Here is a 16,759-nt window from a genome sequence, read left to right as displayed (position 1 = left end):
GGGATAAAAAGGGGGAATTGAGAAAACTGTAATGGCATAATCAATAAAATATAATTAAAAAATAAAAAGTACAGGTGATATGAATTGATATAACAAGGAAATCCAATCTAGAGTGGGAACGGGGAAAGATAAGGGAAGAGGACATCAAACTGTGCATCCATCTGTATCTGAATGTATCTCTATATAGATATGAACAGATAGATACTCATGAAAACTTAAACACAATTACCTCCAGATGGTGGACATTGGAATTATGTGGGATTGTTCATATATATCTATATATGTAAAAAGCTTTATATATATATATATATATGTGTGTATATATATATATATATACACACAAAATCTCCATGAACGCTATTTTTATTTTTATTTTATTTTATTTATTTATTTTTAGAGAGAGGGGAAGGGAAGGAGAGAAACATCAATGTGCCAGAGAAACACCAACCTGTTTTCTTTCCTACGCCCCCAACCGGGGACCTGGCCCGAAACCCAAGTACCTGCCCTGACTGGGAACTGAACTGATAACCTTACTCTTTTCAGTGGGATGCCCATTCCACTGAGCCACACCAGTCAGGGCCAAAGTTATTTTTTAAAGGAGTTTTCTATGCAGATAAGGTACATACACACCTTTTGAAAGTTAGCTTTGAACAAAATCAACTCAAAGCTATCGTTGGGTTGAACCTTGCTGATTTTGTATCTTTGACATTGTAGCTTTGACTTGATAAAATCAAGTCCTGATATTCACAGGGGGACTCAGGAAATCTCAGGTATTTTATTTTTTAAGGAACAGATTGCAAAATACTCATTACAAACTCAGAAGCAGACAGTGCCTGCTGGATCCTGATGGAAGCCATCACAGGAGGCGAGTTTTCCTGTCACACTGGCAGTTAACCTCCCTTATGAAGCTCCCTCTCTCAGGTCAGGGCCCCTCTGCAGTGGAAGAGGCTGGGCAGAGCTTCCGCTACTTGGGAGCTTGCTGGCTAGTAGGACAGACAAGCCCAGCACAGAAACAAACACACATTCTGCTGCACGTGGGCTGTGTGCTCTCGTTCCTGTGCATAACCCAGAAAGTCGGGAACTTTAATAGGTCATTTGACCTCCGCAACGTCGAATGTGCATGAATCACTGGGCAGGGTTAGGTTTACAGTGTGGAGGATTCATCTCATGCCCAGAGACGCCATGCATGATGCAGAAATCGGAATTCCTGACATCCTTCTCCAGGAATAAATTCCAGTGATAAGCCCTTGGGAAACAGTGACCTAGAGCACCTTTAAATAGTCTTCCAGAAGCCTTGAATCCTCTAAAATTGTATGTTAAATTGAGCTTGCAGGTAAATTTGTTTAGGACACAGTCTGTTCTACATAGCAGCTTCTCTGAATTCATGTTGAAACGGGGTTAAAACTCATCTCCTTGGACAGTAAATGTTGCTGCGCACTTCCCGAGTGTCGGGCCCTCACCTGGGCACTTTACGTGCCCTGTCGTTCCAACAAAACCCTGTGGACTAAGTCTTTTACAAATGATGAATCTGAAGCTCAGAGAAATTAAATATTCCCTCCTCCCCTTCAACACCCCCACGCACTTCACCCACTTAAAGTGCGGAGTACAATGTGTCTTCACAGAATCGGGCAGCCATCACCCTAAACCGCATTTGCAGTGTTGCCATCACTGTATCCATCTGCAGTGAGTCCTCATTCTCTCCTTTCCGTCTCTGTGTTCTGCACCTTGTAAATCTGCAGAGTCGTGCAGGGTGTTGCTTTTGTGACTGGCTTTTTATTTAGCTTTCAAGGCTCCTTCCTGTTCCTCCACGAAACCGCACTTCAGGAGACCATTACACACCACCCAGGCGCACCCCCTGGCTGTGGCCACCACCCCCGCCCTCACCTCTGGGACACAGGAAAGAGCCAACATCATGACGGACTCTAGGTCCTTCACAACCAACAAAAAGGGAGACATCTTTGAATTAAAGTCTGAACTCAGTGAAGAGAAAGGAAAGGGAAAGGAGGCTGTGAGGTAAGCGATGGCTGCTGTGACTGTGGGGAGGGGCGTGGGCTCTCTCTGTCCCGATGCAGAGAATCACATGCAGACTGACGCCCTGGGACTAAAGAAGCTTGTGTATCTCTGCTTGATGAACGATGCCAAGAGTCAGCCAGACAATGCCATCTGGGCTGTTGACAGCTTTGTGAAGGACTGTGAAGATCCCACTGCTCCGATGCGGGCCTTGGCAGTCAGAACCATGGGGTGCGTCTGGGCGAATTAGATGACAGGGTGTCTCTGTGAGCCCCTCCACAGGGCCTGAAGGAGAAGACCCCTACGTCCAGGAAACGGAAGTGGTCTGTGTGGCAAAACTGCACGATATTAACGCCCAAATGGTGGAAGATCAGGGATTTCTGGGTTCTCTGAGGGATCTCACAGCAGATTTCACATCCACTGGTGGACGATTTCACATTCCAATGAAATCTACAGCTAATGCTGTAGCAGCGTTATCTGAAATCAGTGAATCTCGCCCAAACAGCAGCTTACTCCATCGGAACCCACAGAACATCAATAAGCTGCTGACAGCCCTGAATGACTGCAAGGAATGGGGCCAGACTCATCCCAGACTGTCTGTGCAACCATAACCCTCGAGATGACTGAGAGGCCCAGAGTGTCTATGAGAGGGTGACTCCCAGGCTGTCTCATGCCAGCTCAGCAGTGGTGCTTTCAGCAGTAAAAGCTTTAATGAAATTTCAACAGTTGTTACCCAAGGACCCTGTCTACTGCAACATGCTGTGGAAGAAGTCGGCCCCTCCACCCACCACTTTGCTGACTGGAGAGCCACAGGTGCAGTAGGTCGCCTTGAGGAACATCAACCTAATTGTTCAGAAAAGGCCTGAAATCTTAATGCAGGAAATCAAAGTCTTCTTTGTAAAGTATAGTGATCCCATCAATGTGAAACTGGAGAAGTTGGACATCATGATTCGTCTAGCATCCCAAGCCAACGTAGCTCAGGTTCTGGTGGAACTGAAGGAACATGCCACCCAGGTGGGTGTCAACTTTGTTCACAAAGCTGTGCAGGCATTCGGACGATGTGCCATCAGGTGGAGCAATCTACACAACGTTGTGTGAGTACACTGCCTGATCTCATCCAGACCAGAGTAAATTATGTGGCCCAGAGGCTGCTGTTGTCATCAGGGACATCTTCTGTAAGTACCCTGACAAATATTGCTACTCTGTGTGAGAACTTGGACTCACTGGATGAGACAGATGCTCGAGTAGCTGTGATTTGGATCGTGGGAGAAGATGCTGAACAAACTGACAGTGCCGAAGAGTTACAAGAGTGCTTCCTGGAGGGTTTGCAAGATGAAAACACCCAGGTGCAGCTCCCTCTGCTTACTTCCATAGTGAAGCTGTTTCTCGAGAAACCATCAGAAACACAGGAGCTGGTACAGCAGGTCTTGTGTTTGGCAACGCAGGATTCTGATAATCCTGACCTTTGAGATAGGGGATATACTTATTGGCAGCTTCTCTCAATGGACCCTGTCACAACCAAAGATGCAGTCTTGTCTGAGAAGCCACGGATTCTGAGAAGACAGATCTTATGGAGCCAGCTCTGCCAGATGAGCTAATCTGCCACATTGGTTCTTTGACTTCCATGTACCACAAGCCTCCAATGCCTTTGTAGAAGGAAGTCATGGAATTCACCACAAACACTTATCAATACATCATGGGAGCACTGATGCCGGTGACAGCCCTGTTGGTACCACCACTGCCACCAACCTCTAGTAGCCTCAGGTTGTTCCCTCTCAAGGTGACTTTTAAACCTTGACCTCTGTCCCCCAGTCAATGTGCCACAAGTATCCTCCATGCAGGTGGGAGCAGTGGATCTCTTGGGAGGAGGACTAGTCTTCTTGGCAGTGACCTTGGCAGGGGCATTGAAGGACGTCTGGCGGTGGGACAATACTTCATCCCATCATCAGTGCTTGCAACCTTTGCTCCTTCCCCTGCTCCTGCTGTGGTCTGCAGTGGTCTGGATGATCGATCTGAGCTCTCTATAGGGGTAGGCATGACACATGGTGGGTATGTGGCTCCTAAGGCTGTCTGGTTGCCTGCAGTAAAGGCTAACGGCTTGGGAATTTCTGGAAAGTTGACTCATTGTCAGCTGCACATCTACATGGAAATGAACTTCACCAACAAAGCTCTGCGGCTCATGACAGACTTTGCAATCCAGTTGAACAACAGCTTTGGCGTCATCCCCAGCACTCCTCTGACTATTCATACACCACTGATGCCAAACCAGAGTATTAATATCTCCCTGCCTCTCAACACCTTGGGCCCAGTCCTGAAGATGGAACCTCTGAGTAACCTGCAGGTGGCTGTGAAAGACAATAGTAACGTCTTTTACTGGAGCTGCCTCATCCTGCTCAATGAGCTTTTTATAGAAGATGGCAAAATGGAGTGTCAGGTCTTCCCTGCAACGTGGAAGGGTATTCCCAATGCAAATGAACTTCAGTTCCAGATTAGGAAATGTCATTTCAATGCTGACATGGTTTCCAGAAAGTTGCAAAACAACATTTATACTATTGCCAAGAGAAATGTGGAAGGGCAAAACTTGCTGTACCAATCTCTAAAGCTCACCAATGGCATTTAGATCTTGGCTGAGCTGCATATCCAGCCAGGAAACCCCAATTATATGCTGTCGCTGAAGTGTAGACCTTCTGAAGTCTCTCACTACATCTATTAGGTCTATGACAGCCTTTTGAAAAACTAATAGACTCTTCAGGTGCCCTCCAGCCACCCTGTGATTGGTGCAAGTGAAGAACTCTTACTGGAAGAAATTATATCGCCATATAGAATCTAAACCCAAATATACTGAGGCCACCCACCAAGGTAGTGACTAGTGCAACCTGTGCTAAATTAGCGCACAACCTGTTGGATAGTTTGGGCTTCCTGTGATCATTTGGTAATCCCTGCTTCAATCCCTTCCAGCCTCTTGCCACCCGCTGCTGCTGTCTGTCCTCATTTGTGGGCTTCTCCATACGGGGCTGGTGGCTGGCATTTTTTAGTGTAGTTTGATATTTGGTATTTGAGAGCTCATTTCAAAGGCAGGAAAAGACAAAAATATTAAAGTAAGGATAAGTGTCACTGAAACAAAAAAAATAAACTGTACTTCAGTCCTTTTTGTGAGTAAATAATAGTCCATTTTATAAATATATCCCATTTCATTTGTCAGTTGATGGGCACTTGGGCTGTCTGTACAGCTTGGTGTCATGAATAACGCTGCTATGAACGTCTGTGTACTAGTTTTTGCGTGGACATATGTTTTCATTTCTCTTGGGTGTATATACTGAGAAGTAAGCAGAACTGCCAGATCATATGACTCTATGTTTCACACTGTGATAAACTGTCAAATTTTTTGCCAAGTGGCCTCATCATTTTACGTTTCCAGCAGTAATGAACGCAGGTTCCAATTTCTCCACATTCTCCATATACTCGTCTGTTTGGTTATAACCATCCTAAGTGGGTATGAAAGGGTGGGTCATCGTGGTTTGTATTGGTAATTTCCTAATGATTAAAGACGCTGAACATCTTTTTATGTGCTTTTTGGCAATTTGTACATCTTCTTTGGAGAAATGTATATTCAAATCCAGTACTCATATTTTAATCAACTTTTGTCTTTTTATTATTGAACTGTGAGAGTTCTTTATGTATTTTGGATATAGGTCACTTACCAGATGTATGTTTTTCAATATTTCGCTTATTTGTGGGCTGTCTTTTTCTTTTTCTTTTTTAAGTATTTTATCTATTTATTTTTAGACAGAGGGGAAGGGAAGGAGAAAGAGAGGGACAGAAACATCAATGTGTCATTACCCGCACCCCCTACTGTGGACCTGGCCCACAACTCAGGCATGTGCCCTGACTGGGAATTGAACCGGCAACTCTTTCATTGACAGGCCCACATTCAATCCACTCAGCCATGCCAGCCACGGCTCTTTTCATTTTCTTAATGGTATTATTTGCAGCATTAATGTTTTCAATTGTGATGTAATTCACTTTATTTATTGTTCTTGTCATGCTTTTGGTGTTATTGCTAATAGCCTATTGTTTAACTCAAGGTCACAGATATTTCTCCTAAGTTTTATTCTAAGAATTCATAGTTTTTTACTTAGTACTTAGCCCATGTTCAATTTTGAGTTAGTTTTTTATATGGTATGAGATAGGAATTCAACTTAAATCCTTTGTATGTGGGTATCCAGTTGTCCCAGCACCATTCGTTGATGGGATTATCTTTCCCCATTGCATTGCCTTAGCACCCTCATCAAAAATCAATTGTTGGTAACTGTAAAAGTTTACATGTGAACTTTTAATTCTGTTCCATCTATCAGTATATCTATGTTTAGGCCAGTACTACAGTGCCTTGGTTACAGAATATTTTGAAATAGAAAGATGTAAGCCCGCTAGTTTTGTTCTTCCTTTTTAAAGATTATTTTGTGGTATTTGCATTTCCATATAAATTTCTGTAGGATTAGCCTATTCATTTCTGCCAAAATATGCATATAACTGTAAAGTACATTTTATTCTTCCTCTTTCTCTTCTTTCTTGTTATTAGACTCAAAATATATGTCATTAGCAGACATTTATACTATTCAAGATGCTGTGTTATTGAATAATGATTCCATATTCGATTCTCACCAAAGGAAAACATAATTATAGCAGTCAAAATATCTGAAATATTATGGTTTTAAAATTTTGGGAGCTTAAAAACTTACTAAGTGTTGTACTTCAAAGGCTTTTATACTATCTTGTTGACTGATTACTGAATAGGAATTAAGGTTACATGCTTGAGTCTAACATTTGATACTAAAAAGTCTGCTGGTTTATTGTTAAAATTTTAATGATTTCCTTTTAATTGATGAGACGGGGATTAGAGTTTGCTCTTAGTAAGCACCTTTTCACAAATAATGTATTGTAGATGATAAAAATATTGCTTCCAGTGAAAAATCAGTTTATGTATCATTGAGACTCCCTTTTTTCTTTTAAACTAATTTTTTCAGCATTCAAAAGTTGCCCAGTGTCCTGTGGTTTTGAATAATCACACAGTAGAAAAACTGAGGAGAAAGAATTGCATTGATAACATTTTTTTCAGTAATGAGTGTCTTACTTATCAAATTCATTTAGACAGCACTAACTAAAAACAAACAATGAGGCAGCCTCTGTGTCTATCTTCAGGAATGGAGTGGGACCAAAGCAGACAGACTCTACTCTGTGACACGGGTCAAGTGGAGACTTTCCTCTAAGCTTGCCAGTTTAGTACTGTGACCTGCATGTTCCTTCCAAATCTCTCTGCATTCCTGGCAGTGTGGCCTAGCCAACACATGTAACTTCTCTGAGTCTTACTTGCCTTGTGTGTACAATGTGTATGAGATTGTGAAGATTAGATGATGTGATTCAACCACCTGGTGTGCAGCAGTGACATAGAAGCAAAGAATGGATTAAGTATAGGGCACAAATCTTATGCATCCCTTTAAACTCCTTCAACTCCACATATCTCCCAGAACCCCAACTAATCCACCTGTCAATATAGTGTCTAAACTCTGCTTAATCCTATCATTCTGCAGCCTAAGTCCACCCAGAGTGTGTTATCGCTGCCTTGGCTGGCTACCTACACACTTGGAGTTTCTGGTTTTATTCACCATTTCTGATTTTAGACAGAACATCGCATACCAGGGCTTTAGAGCTAACATCCCAAGAGGTCACTGAAGGGAGTGGATGACACAGCCCAGGATTGTGGGGTTTGATGTCCTTGTGGGGAAAATTTGACCATTGGGAAATGTCAGTGGGGAGGAATCTGGACAGAGATCCTCTCTCCTTCCTCTTTTCTCAAAACTAGTTTCTCCTTACCACTCAAATGGAAAAATACCCAAGTAGATATGCCTGCTGAACAACGTTCTGTATCTTTTCATGACTTGTGATTAAGACCTTTAAGACATTGAACAATTAGTTGGTAAACTATAAAAAAAACTCAAGCCTCAAATATGTTTCTGGAAGCCTCTTTTGAACAAGATCAGGCTCTCTGGAAAGTAGGAAATGGTAACTCATGAAACATCCCAGCTGTTTGCTCCATCTCAGTGAGGAATCCTTTAAGCTAGAAAACTCAGACAGCCTCGCCTTCTGTTCCTCCCTCATTTTCCAGGTCCTATCTATCACCCATGCTGGTCCATGGAACTCATTCATATTTTTTATCCAGTACCTTGCTCTTTGTCCCATTATCAACTTACTCAGTCTCTGCTTACTACTCTATTAGACAAAATCCTCAGAACTGTTCATCAGCTAGCATCCAGTCTCACTCTACTTGAATCCATTCTTCAAATGGCAAATAGGTTAGTCTTTCTAAAACATATAAGGTAGATTATTTTGCTTCTCTGGCCACACATCCTCAATATCTCTCAGAGAAAGTCTTCGGGTTAAATGCATTCTATGACCATCTGACCCTCCTCTACCAGTAAAATACTGTAAGTCCTCACTTAACACCATAGATAATTCTCTGGAAACCATGGATTGTTCATATGAAACCACATATACCAAAACCGCATTTACCACAGGCTAATTAATATAAACAAGAGTTAAGTTTATACAGCCTATTTCTGGTCACAAAAACTTCAAAGTTCCAAATAATCCCAAATATGTTTAGTATTCAACATTGAAATAAGTGTGAACTCTATAGATATTTAAGAAAGATGACGAGCCGGCTGGACTAAAGGCGGAGGTGAATGCAGTGCCATGGAGATGGCCTGAGGGTGCAGAGCCCACAGCTCGGTGCTCCTTGTCCTGCCGAGGAGACTGGGCACTGGAAAAGTAGCCGCTGTCTTGTTCCAGCCTTACCGGCCACACGGCCCACCGGGCCATCCAGTTGGGTCCTGGCACCCATGGGTCCTTTTGCCTGCGGAGATGGCTGTCCAGGGGCCTGATATGGGCTCAGGGGCAGTGCCAGGCAGCTGCTGCTGGAAGGCTCTGAAGGAAGGTGGGGTCGCCGCAGTGGTGAAGGATCCAAATATTTTAGAACGTGTTCAGGAGGTGAGTGTTTAACTAAGAGTCTGAGAACCTAGTAGAAAGTGATGAAGGGGAAAGCCCAGGGAGAAGCAGTCATGGACCTTTTATTGAGGAAGAAATTATTGACCTAAGAGGCCTGAGGCATTATGATTCTACCGCTGAAAAACAGAAGGATCTTCTTTTCGGAGAGAGAGAAACATTGATTTGTGTTCCACTTATGTATGCATTCATTGGTTGCTTCTTGTTTGTGCTCTGACCAGGAGTGAACCCACAATCTTGGCATATCTGAATGATGTTCTAACCAACTGAGCTACCCAACCAGGGCCCAAAAAGATTTCAATATGAAAATTAGAAAAGAATTGACCTAGGAGAAGTGAAGTGAAGAGTAAAAGAAGCTGTATGGGCTGCACAGTGCGAAGCAGACAGGGCAGCCAAGCAGCAGAAGCTCTGGGAGGAAAGGCCAAGCGGGGTCACCAGACGCTTGGTGACCTGGACGGCCCACCAGTGGTGCAAAATGTCAAAGCTCAGGACCCGAAGTTGACTTTGAATCTTGTTTGCTAAATATAAAGTCACAGTATGAAGTTTTTCTATGTAACAGACTCTCATCGCATACCACAGTTTTGACACCAAATACAGAACCAATCGTGATTCAATGACCAAAACTGAAATAGGGGAATGATGACGGCACATCCTTAGAGCTTGGGCGGGAAGGCGAAGAAGGGTTGAATTGAATGCTTCCCATGAGAGAGAGTGTTCCAACACAGAGGAAGACACGCTTGCCAGGAAGTCATCCCGTGGCAGCCCCTGATGACTCCAAGGGTCTAGAGCGGGAAAGTGATTTTGTGAGTGCTGACGTGGGCAGTGACAGTTCTGAGTATTCCGGATTTGTAAATCCTGTACTGGAACCATCTGATTCTGGCGTGAGTCAGCCTGATGGAGATGAACAGAAGTGAGAGTGTGAAATCTGGTGACCCTGCTTAGCAGTTAAGACCAAATGATGCTGAGAATCACCTGGAATGTAGAAGCCGTGGTGAGCCTTCCGCAGGGAGGTAGAAGCCGTGTTGTAAGTGGTGTTAGAGAGGACTGGGAGTGACGGGCTGTATCTGAACTGCTTCAGTGTTCAGAGCAATTTCATCATCTGCCCCGTTTCAAAGACAATTTAATCATTCTGTCATGTTATCAATTACATTTATTTTAACTCTTTTGTAGCATCCCTGTTCGGTATTCATAGATTTTCACTTTTTAGTTTTATTTAGTAGGTTTTCATGAGCTTATTTCAGCAGCTAACTATGAAGATGTTAAGGCATTTTGTGTTACTGCTCAGCAGATGTGAGAGTGTATAAGGATGGACTACCAGATGCAGATTTAGAAAAGTGTTCCCTTTCCAACATTTTTTATTCCTACAACTTATTTAAACTTTATTATCTAATAGCAGTCACAATTAATTTTAGTAGACAACTCTAAATAAATTCCACATTTATTGCACATCCAAGTATGATAATGTTGATTTTGCCTGAAACAGAGGATATGATGTGATAAAATACACTTTCAGAGTTCAGACACTTAAAGTTGGTAATCAAAAGTAATATTGAAGAAAATAAGTATACTTGTGTGTTTTCACTTCATTTTATGTACACTATAAATGAATATTGACTTTAAATTAATATATAAAATTTATACATGTCATTTAAAAATTTTTATATTTCCAATTACTGATCTTAGAAAGATTTTACACTAAGCATATTCCCTATGCATGATTTAGTAAGAAAGGAAAATCTAAAAAGGCAATATGGGTATTGCAAAGCAAATAAAATCCTTTCTCATATGAAAAGATCTATTGATTTTTATTTAGATTTCCTTTGCCTTGTAATATAAGGTGTATTTATGGGATAAAACTCGGTTTATCTACTTATATGTATGAAACCACTTTTTGTGATGTACAACGAACCTTCGTAGCTCTAAAGCTTAGTTATCAGTTTAAAAGGCCAAGAATATAAGAACTCCCTAACTGCTTCCTGGTTTTGCTGAGGGTTGATGTGCTTTCAGTAAGCAACCTCTTCTGAGTTTCTCCTTAGTGCTTTTTCTTTTTCTTGCAAAAATGACAGTGTATATTCTCTAAAATACTGGAAGTTCCAGATATAAATAGCAACGGAAAGTTCTTGCTGTTCTTACATTAAAAAATAATGTAGTCCTTTCAATATTTGTACTGCTAGGCAATGACACAATTCCATCTTTTCTTTTTTTTTTAAGATTTTATTTATTTATCTTTAGAAGGGAAGGGAAGGAGAGAGGGAGAAAAACATCAACGTATGGTTGCCTTTTGTGCATCCCCTGCTGGGAATTGGCCTGCAGAGAACTGGTCTGCAACCCAGACATGTGCCCTGACTGGGAATCGAACCGTGATTGTCTGGTTCACAGGCCCGTGCTCAATCCACTGAGCTACACCAGCCAGGTGCCATCTTTTCTTTTTTATCTCACAGAAATACATATGACACTTTAAGTAATATTATTTCTGGTTTAGCATAATTTAAGTTGTAGCTATATCATGGGAAATATTTGAAAGGTAATCTATATCCACACTGCCTTTGTTATGCTTTTTAAAGTTTATATACATCAGATGTACATTTTTGGTTTGGCATAAGCTACTATTGTATTTTCTTTGTGTTTTGTTCATAAAGAATTTTTTGAAGGAATGATAACTTCTTAAGTATTGCTAATAAACACAGTTTACATTTAAAAACTAAAAAAAAAAAAAGATGATAAAAGCCAAGTAAGATAATTATTTTCCAACCCACTTATTCCAGTTCAAGGTCAAAGGGGCCAGAGCCTTTCTTGGAAACTCAGGCAGGACCCAACCCTGGAAGGACGCCCTTCCATGTCAAGGCCACTCACACACACACCCACTCACAGCCACACCTACTCACACTTAGGAATGAACAGTATCTGCAGCAACTGTCATTGGAATTATTTTTCCGCACAGAAGACTTGTCTCCTCAACCCTAGTTATTGATTTCTTCCCTCATTTGTTTATATCAGTGTGAGCTGTGTGTGGTGACTTTCCTCCAAAGGGTAAGGTATGGAAGTGGTGGGCAGGAGTTTCCTCACAACGAAGAACCTGGGCAAACCCTCTCTGAGCCAGGTGACAAAGTGAACATCCAGTAAGCATACTGATAGTATGTAGCCTTGATATCATGTGATAAAAACGGCACTTATGTGATCTTCCTTCCCCAAATGCATGTTTAATCATGAGGCAACCTCAGACAAATCTCATTTAAGGAGCATCCTACAAGATACCTGATGAGCACTCCTCAAAACTGTCAGGCTCACCAAGAACCAAAGAACTGCCACAGCCAAGAGGAGCCAATGGAGACATGTGGCTCACTGTGATATGGTACCTGGATGGAATCCTGGACCAGAATAAAGGCATTAAGTGAAAACTAAACAAATCTGAATAAAGTATGGACTTCAGCTAATAATAATGTATAAATATTGCTTCATTAACCTCACCTCAATTTTTCTGTAAAACTGTAAATTGTTCTAAAAAACAAAGTCTAGACCTGGCCAGGTGACTTAGCTGGTTGGAGCATCATCCATACACCAAGAGATTGCAGGTTTGATTCCCAGTCAGGGCACATGCCTAGGTCTTGGGTTCGATCCCTGGCGGGTTCAATACAGGAGACAACCAATTGATGTTTCTCTCCCTCTCAGCCCCTATCTCTGTCTCCCCCCTCCCTTTTCCCCCCTCTCTCCCACCCTTTTTCCTCTCTCTCTCCTCTCTCTTTAAAACCAATACACATATTCTCAGGTAACATAAAAATAAAATAAAATAAAACAAAATCCAATTTAAAAAAAGGTTTCATGGTCTTCCAAGCACAAAAACAAAAAATAGTTCATCAACTGTTCGGATGAAAGTCGGGGCCCCAGCGCTCAGACAGGAGGAGGGATTAGGTGCTGTGATGGGGAGAGGCTCCTGCGGAGTTCGTGCCCCAGCGAGCCAGCCACCTCATGTCCTGAGTTCTAAAGGCCGTTCTGAGCTTGGGCTAATAAAGGCCTCTTTGAGGATCTAGGCCTTATGTATTCGGAAGCCTTAGAAAGAGGGGCAGCCGCAAGTGCGGAATTATGCTACTGCTTCTCTTTCTTCTCCCTGTGGTGCATTTAGCTGTGCGGCAAGTTGATTATGTTGTACCGAAGTTAGAGCTTTGCCTTCTCTTTCATGGTGAAACCAGATTTTCAGCTGGCAGGTTAGCTGGTCAGCCCAAGCTAACCTTTTTCTCCTTTCTGATTCTTGCTGGGTTGGATTTAACTTATCCTGGAGTCTGCATCATATGTTGATGGTGGGTGTTGGGTTGTAACTGTGGGTAGTGTTCCTAGTGCCAAGAATTGGAGTGCTAAAACTGCGCAAAAACTTTGTTTTTACTTGAAAATTTTAAATATAGTACAATTATATATATTATATACTATATATATCTGATACATAGAAATATACTATAACATTATGGAATGCAGTAGGGCAATATAACATTCATATATTCATCTTCCAAGTGTAACAAATATCAGTTTGTCATATGTGTTTCAGATATTTTAAGAAGAGAAAAAATGTTAAATATATACCCCCCAAAAGCACTACAGAAATAGTCACACCAAAAACTGCATTCCTAGAATGTTTCACTGTATCTTGAATCAAGTAGGAAGTTAATATGCCCAGCCTTAAGGAAAGAAAAATAAAAATTGCAGTACAAAGCACGGAGAAATAGGAAATTACTAGAAATGTGTACTTTTAAGAGGAGGGGAAAATATCACAGGTTTCCTCTTACAGTGTCAGGAAGTAATTTACTTGAAAAAATATGGAAAGACTAAGCCACACCTTGCGTCTGTGTTTCCTGGAACAGGACAATCGCGCACACATGCACACACGGACTGGCCTCAGTGTTTTTTCTCCACAGAATTTCCAAAATCACTGGGAGGCCAAACACGCTTTGTTTCTGATTTCCTTGGCTCATGTATCAAAACAAACATCACCTTATCATTTACTATCATATTCCTTGATTTAGACAGTTGAATGCCCTATTATATAATTCCATTGTGCTGTTAAGTTTTGTCACTAATCACTTTATAATTTCATATCTGCAACCCAAATTATAATTGTATAATTGCAACCCAACTGGGTTGCAAACCCTGCAGCAAGACTTTGGGTGTTAGCATGATTTCAGAGCCCTAGCACTCAGGGAACTGAAAAGTTATGTGCGCTGTAAATCTTCAGTGAATGCATGTGGTGTGACTGAATAAACAGATATATTTTTTTTTAATTTTAGATTTTATTTATTTATTTTCAGAGAGAGGGAAAAGGAGGAAGAAAGCAGGGGAGAGAAACAGCGATGTGAGAGAGATAATCAATCGGTTGCCTCTCATACACCCCCAGCTGGGGATCCGGCCCGCAACCCAAGTATGTGCCCTGGCTGGAAATCGAACCAGCAACCTTTCTGCTCATAGGCCAGTGCTCCATCTACTGAGCCACACTGGCCAGGGTTAAACTGGCATTTTTAATGTATGTATTATAATTAGTGATTTGTTTATATTTTTAAATTTTCTGTTAACTCAGAGTAAATGCCTTCTATTCCTGAGACCATTACCAAATTCTATTAATTTCAAAAAGCCCATCTCAAGCCCATCATTCTGGAAGAAGCCTTTCAAGCCCTCCCAGCCACAGACATGGATGTTTCCAACCCATACAGATCACTTGGAAAGTTTGGAAATAATTCGTGTTTTCCTTTAGGTAGGACATTGTGCTTACATTTTAGTTACATTGTAATTTATATCTTCACATTTGTAACTTTTGTCACCATACTGCAGGATGGGGCAAAAGTAGGTTTACAGTTTTTCATATGATAAAACCCAATAATTAATAAATAATAATACAAGAATAAACTCTGTGTTTCTCATACTCACGACTGTGAACCTCTGGCTACATCAGTACAGGCTGTGCTCCTGAGTCACTTGTGTTAGTCAGTCACCTCAGGACAACAGGAAACCACCTCAGCTCCCCTCCATTCCAAGGGTGAGGTTAGGGGAGTGCACCATCCTCTCCTCTGAGGGGTGTTGGGAGAACGGTGCCAGGAGTAGATGGGAAATTCCTCCCATGGGCTGGGAAGTGCATTGGTTCCTCAGGGAGGTCTATTAACTCCTTCAGGACAAGAGAGCCCATTTTATAAGGGCTTTCTTAAGCAAGGAAATTTCTAATCTGTGAGTGCATAAAAAATCACAGGAGTTTGTTAAAAAATGCAGATTTCCCAGGTCCCACTTGCTAGGGGACTAATTTGTTGTGGGTAGTGCTCAGGAATCCACATTTAACAGTCTCGATTCTCCTCCTTCCCATTAAGGTGATGCAGATAATCCTCTGGCCCAAAGTCTGGAAGGATTGTTAGGGTACCAAGAATTCTTGTCTCTAAATGGATCAGCACCTTTCTTGTCAGAGCCAGGTAAGTCCAAAGCCATGGATAATATTGATTGGGCAGGTAGGATGACACCCTTACTGCTTTGGCAACATGAATTCCAGTAGAACCAGAAGCAATAAATAGATATGGTCATTTAAATCCTCAGCAGTTTAAAAGATGAACTCATCACCCTTTTCTTGGGGTTGCATGGCCATCCAATGAGCGGGTAGGGAGGGTTGTACTGCTAATGCCTAAACAACATGATTGCATCAATAGTAAAATAAAATAAAAAATGAACTTAAGGATGGAACTGGAAAGCATTATGCTGAGTGAAATAGGCCAGGCATTGAAAGACAAATACCATATGATCTCACCTTTAACAGGAAGCTAAACAACAAAATAAAAAAGCAAACAGAATAAAAACAAAGACACTGAAATAGAGAACAAGTGGGCAGTGACCAGAGGGGAGAGGGAAGGGAATTTAAGGGGGAAAAAGGGGAGGGATTTTGAGGAACAAGTATGAAAGACACAAGGATGAAGACTGGGGGGGGGGATGGGAGGGAGGTGGGGAGCACGGGGCAGGGGGGGCTGGGATGGGAGAAATAGACAAAAAACTGTACTTGAAAAATAACTAAATAAAATTTTTAAAAAACCAAAATAAAATGTTTTAACTTCTTCAAAAAAAATGAACTTAAGACCCCCGAATTCTAAGTCTAGATGACACACATTTGGAGTGTTCCAAGATAAGTCCAAAAAAAGAAGATCAAGATGGGGAAGAATTTTTAAATTATGGCACATGTGGAGTGGCTGAAAAACCCGAAGGGTCTGAAAGCCACGGGTAATGACCCCCCTTCACGGAGCTGTCATCAAGTGGGGTGGGAAGGGGGGCGTTCATTCCGTGTGGATCTGGGAGGCATAATGTATTCATCCCTGCAGAATGGGACCCTGACCGACTGAGTGCATTCGACACAGTGATTTGTCTCACAAACATCACTGTGACCACAATGACATGAACAGTAGTAGCATAAATAAATTTAAATGGTGATCAGAATTTGGTTAAATCTTTGGAGTGTCGACAAACACTTCACTCTGGAGTAATTCCAAATCGTCTTTGTGCTTTTCCTCATTCTGCCTCCGCGTCTCCGTCATTCGCTGTTTCCACTTTCTCAAGTATCTCCCCTCCACTTCTCTGCCTGGTGTTCAATTTATTCTTAGAATTAGGCGATTCCTCTAGGAAGCTCTCCTCAATTTCCAGACAGACTCTTGTGACTCTGCAGGTCTCGTGAGTGAGGCACTAT

The 16,759-nt window shown here is 41.8% G+C and overlaps 2 pseudogenes; both read left to right on the top strand.

Moving 5' to 3' along the window:
* The first annotated feature begins 1,912 nt into the window (after positions 1–1,912).
* On the top strand, positions 1,913–4,750 carry LOC119057733 (AP-1 complex subunit beta-1-like; annotated as a pseudogene).
* A 3,317-nt stretch (positions 4,751–8,067) lies between these two features.
* On the top strand, positions 8,068–9,983 carry LOC119057734 (AP-1 complex-associated regulatory protein-like; annotated as a pseudogene).
* The last annotated feature ends 6,776 nt before the right edge of the window (positions 9,984–16,759 follow it).

The sequence above is a fragment of the Artibeus jamaicensis genome, unplaced genomic scaffold (assembly GCF_021234435.1).
Source record: "Artibeus jamaicensis isolate MK-2021 breed Jamaican fruit bat unplaced genomic scaffold, CSHL_Jam_final contig_332, whole genome shotgun sequence".
NCBI classification, from domain to species: domain Eukaryota; kingdom Metazoa; phylum Chordata; class Mammalia; order Chiroptera; family Phyllostomidae; genus Artibeus; species Artibeus jamaicensis.
The sequence above is the reverse complement of the archived record's forward strand: the minus strand, read 5'-3'. Positions and strand labels throughout refer to the sequence as shown.